The sequence below is a fragment of the Sparus aurata genome, chromosome 5 (genome assembly GCF_900880675.1).
Source record: "Sparus aurata chromosome 5, fSpaAur1.1, whole genome shotgun sequence".
Lineage (NCBI taxonomy): Eukaryota > Metazoa > Chordata > Actinopteri > Spariformes > Sparidae > Sparus > Sparus aurata.
The window spans coordinates 36896948-36901462 of record NC_044191.1 but is presented as its reverse complement, the minus strand read 5'-3'; the positions used below and the strand labels follow the sequence as shown (position 1 = coordinate 36901462).

At 46.5% G+C, this 4515-nt stretch overlaps 1 protein-coding gene across 1 annotated transcript in view; it reads right to left on the bottom strand.

Moving 5' to 3' along the window:
- Positions 1-3947, bottom strand: part of LOC115581396 (zinc finger MIZ domain-containing protein 2-like) — a 21369-nt gene extending 17422 nt beyond the window's left edge. Inside the window, exon 1 of the mRNA XM_030416447.1 lies at positions 3450-3947. The gene's annotated coding sequence lies outside the window, so the exon portion shown is untranslated. The remainder of the gene's footprint in view (positions 1-3449) is intronic.
- Positions 3948-4515: the final 568 nt, after the last annotated feature.

The following is a 4515-nucleotide window of genomic DNA, read 5'->3' as shown; positions in this document are numbered from 1 at the left end:
CTCATGGGAACTTCAGTGTTTGGAGACAGAAAAAAACAAAGTCAATAGTTAAATGTGATGTGAGAACATCTGTCGGAGCTTCTACGTTGAATCATATTTAGACCCTCATGAAAACATAAGACACACCACCAATATGACCACTTGTGGAATTCACATAAAGGTTTAGAATAAAAACATGTAAATAAACTAATAAATCATCTGTTTCTGAAGAACCGCCGACACTGAAACCACGTCAGGAATCCGTCTGACTGCTGATAAAGGTCACATTTAATTAGCAGTTTTGTGAATGGACTTTGGTATGAAGACGAATGACAGTCAGTCAGTGAAACACTCAGTCAGCTTCTTTCAGGGAAACTGAGCGCTGTTGAACTCCAGTTACATCAGGAAATTAAACAAACTGATGGCGTCGGTCTTGCTGGCTGGATGTGTGACGTCCGGCTTCAAGCTATGTGTGTTTATTTAGCAGTTGAACCAATCAGAGTCCTCTGAGGAGCTACAGGTGTGACTGTGTTTGCTCCTTCAGAGGTTAGCGCAGCTGCTAACACATCAGTTTATCAGAACTGGAGAGTTTCTTTCATTACAGAAGAGCGAATAACGACTCTGAAGACGTCCTCTCTTCTCTCCACTGACGATCCTACAGGTGATGTGATTGGGTGACAGACGGTGAGAGGCAGGTGGTTCATCCAATCAGCTGCTGAATATTATCTTTACATACACTTGGACAGTCTGGCTGTGTGTTAAACCATCAGGCTAACAGATCTGAGGATAAATCAACACAGGAGACTAAATAATGGAAATATCAGAGCTGTGGAAAAGAACAAACACTGAACTCGTCTCAACGCGCTGCGAGAGAAGCACAAAGAGATGGAAGCAGAAACTGAAGCAGCTGTGACTGAACGCTGCCTCGGACGCTCCCAGCTGATACCTGCCTCTAATCTCAACAGCTGATCACACCTGAGTCATGTGACACACCTGAGCTTGTTACCCGCTGCAGCTGACAGCATCTCAATCTCAGTACAGCATCATAACTTTACTTCATTATCGTCAATATCAAAAATACACATTCACAGATCAACTAACCACACTGAAGGAAAAGATGAACATGTTTACAGGTGAAAGATTTCACCATTAAATATCCAGAACATCCGAAATTAATCTGCAACTGTGTGAAAGTGATAATTCAGTCAACACTGTCAGAAGTTGACGTGTCAACATACGAGGATGAGAACAGAGCGAGCGTCAGGAGAATACACCGCGAGAATGTTCTGTAAAGATAAACAGAACAAGGTTATAAGAGACGACTCGTCTCAGAGGGTTTCTATCTAAAAGCAGCTTTAAACACGTGTGTGTATCAAAGACAGCAGCGTCAGAGAGAACCAGCGTCATGTTCAGGAAGTGACGAGAACTTTCAGTGAAGAAGTCGTAAAATTATTATCATTAAAACTTGAACACATAAAGGTTGTTGTTGGTTTCAGGCTGTCGAGTATCAGTGAAGATTTAACTCTCCACACTGGGTTTAATCTCAGAGACACCACAAGTTCTGCACAACCTACACCTGAACGCACCGGTCGCACACCTGAACGCACCGCCTGCACACCTGAACGCACCGCCCGCACACCTGAACGCACCGCCACATCTCACACACTGTGCTGATGTACGGACAGTGAAGGTCGGCAGGTTCGCTGCACATCAACAAAAAGAGATTTTTTTTTTCTTTTTGGAAAAGAGATTAACAGTCAATCTGTTAGCAAATTGTTGACTTCTGCATTATTATCGTTAAAATCTGGTTTTACAGCTTCATTCTGGTTCTGATCATGACAGTTTAATCTGGATGGACCCAAAGTGTTCTTCCCCCCCCCCCCCCCCCCCCCCCCCCCCCCCCCCCCTTATGCACATCACTGTTAAATAGATCCAAAATCAAAGGATGGAGTTTTTTAATGCAGTGGGAGCAGAAAACCTGAACGCTTGTATTCACTGATCAGTTTGGAAACAACAAAGTGTGAATTGTATTATTTTATTATGTGACTACAGACAAAACCAACCGTTTTATCTGCTGTGGTTCTTTTCTTGACCATGAGACACGTTTTAACCCTCAGAGACGCAGACAGACGCCGAGGCTACCAACAGTTATTGTTCCAACATGTTTCATTATGTTTGGACGACTTCATCTGCATATATGCTTTGAACACTAATGTAAAGTGGAGTTTACCTGCTTTTCAGTGGGATCACACATCTTGTTTGGGCATTGAGGGCCTCCGTAGTGGAGGTTATTACATGATTACTCTGTTTAATATCCTTTCTGTTTACTGTTTTTTAGAAACATGTGCAGGTACATCATCAGTAAATGAAATATAAGATTACACCAGAGTTTCACTGAGGTTAATATAACGATACATGTCTGTAATTTGTTTGATAAAGATGGAGACAGAACATGGAAGTCTAAAACATCCAAGTTCATCTTTTTGACGAGAACATGTTTGCCTTCCTGAGGTTCTGTCTGAGTCCACAAAACACCAGATTATGACTGCAGTGTTCTTTTATTCTGGTGAATGAATCCATTTTCATACCCAGCAAATATAAAACTGTGACTGAACAGAGCCAGACTGAAACTGAACCACACGCTGTCTGTCAGCTGCTGACTGACTGATGGAGTCAACAGAGTCTGACAACTAAACTCATTTAATTATAATTAAAACAACTGAACGACCCAGAATGCAGCTTCACTAACTCTGTGAAACAGGTTTCAAACTACCACCACCCGCGTGCATGTCCCACGCGCACGCGCATGGCACTAATGTTTGGGCTTATTTATATAAATATATATAACTGTTAAATCGAGCCGAGCCGTGCCGCGCTGTCCCCGCGAGCCCGTCCGACCGCTGAAATGAAATCCTCCGACAAAATGACAGAGGAGACATTTTGAGATTCCTTGTAGTGTTGCAATCAGGTAGATGCTAACGCTAACAGGCTAATGCTAACAGGCTAACAGACAGCTCCCTGTGCTACAGATGCAGGGAGCTCACTTTTCCTTGCCCCGCTGTTAGCATTAGCATGCTAACGAGACGACAACAGTCCACCGCGTCTGAGCAGCGCGAAATAACTCACCGAACTTAGTTTCTCAATCACCGACAGATGAAGAGATTTAAAACGTCCGATAATAACTCCAATTTACCGCGTTTGTAGAGGAAACTTCAGCCTTTCACAGCTGTTACAAAGCTAGCCTGTTAGCCTAGCTAGCCCAACAGGCTGTGACAATGGAATGCTACGAGGCTAACAGTTAGCAGCCAACTAGCTTCTTCCTCAAACACATAACAGTCACATATCGTTAGCTAACATGTGGATCCATCCAGAACAACCCGTTCCTGCTTTGAATTATCGTCACGTTCACAGTAATTCACCACAGCGCGGAGTCCGACACACACGAGCTGTTCGTCTCACAGCCGACCTACCTGCTCTACTTCCCCGGTGTCCGAGCACTGCTCCGGGGCTGCGCAGTCTGAGCTCCTGCGGGCCTCCGGGGCATCCAGGACCGAGCAAACCCAAAGCCAGAACAGTCCACCACCTCGGCCTGAAGAACCGGGTCAAACACGTCCTAAATATCCAAAAATGTCCCGATCTAATCCAGCACGGAGGCCGAGATTCACCCAGCAGCCCTGGCTTTAACTCCAGCCAGCTAGCCTTTCCTGCCGCCGGCCTCTGCGTCTGATTATCCGGCTTCAGGAGGCGACACCATCCCCCGCAGCTCCACGGTGCTCACAATGGAGAGAAACAAGAAGCGACATTAATCACTGCGGTGGATCCACGGCGAACAGTCCGCTGGTAGAGCCGCAACACTGGGGCTCCTCCGCATAGCTGCCGGTGAGACCAGCAGGTTAGAGAGGAGAAAGCAGCGAGGAAGGTAGAGAGACACCCACACAGACAGGGAGAGAGAGAGAGAGACAGGGAGAGAGAGAGAGACACCCACACAGACAGGGAGAGAGAGAGAGCGAGAGAGAGAGAGACACCCACACAGACAGGGAGCGAGAGAGAGAGAGAGAGAGAGACAGGGAGAGAGAGAGAGAGACAGGAGAGAGAGAGAGAGAGACAGGGAGAGAGAGAGAGAGACAGGGAGAGAGAGAGAGAGCGACTGGGAGAGAGAGAGAGAGAGACACCCACACAGACAGGGAGAGAGAGAGAGAGAGACAGGGAGAGAGAGAGAGACACCCACACAGACAGGGAGAGAGAGAGAGAGAGACAGGGAGTGAGAGAGAGAGAGACCCACACAGACAGGGAGAGAGAGAGAGAGAGAGAGAGACACCCCACACAGACAGGGAGAGAGAGAGAGAGACAGGGAGAGAGAGAGAGAGACACCCACACAGACAGGGAGAGAGAGAGAGAGACAGGGAGAGAGAGAGAGAGAGAGAGAGATACAGGGAGAGAGAGAGAGAGAGACAGAGAGACACCCACACAGACAGGGAGAGAGAGAGAGAGAAAAAAGATCAAGGTTTCAGAGAAATGAACCAACATTTAAAATAG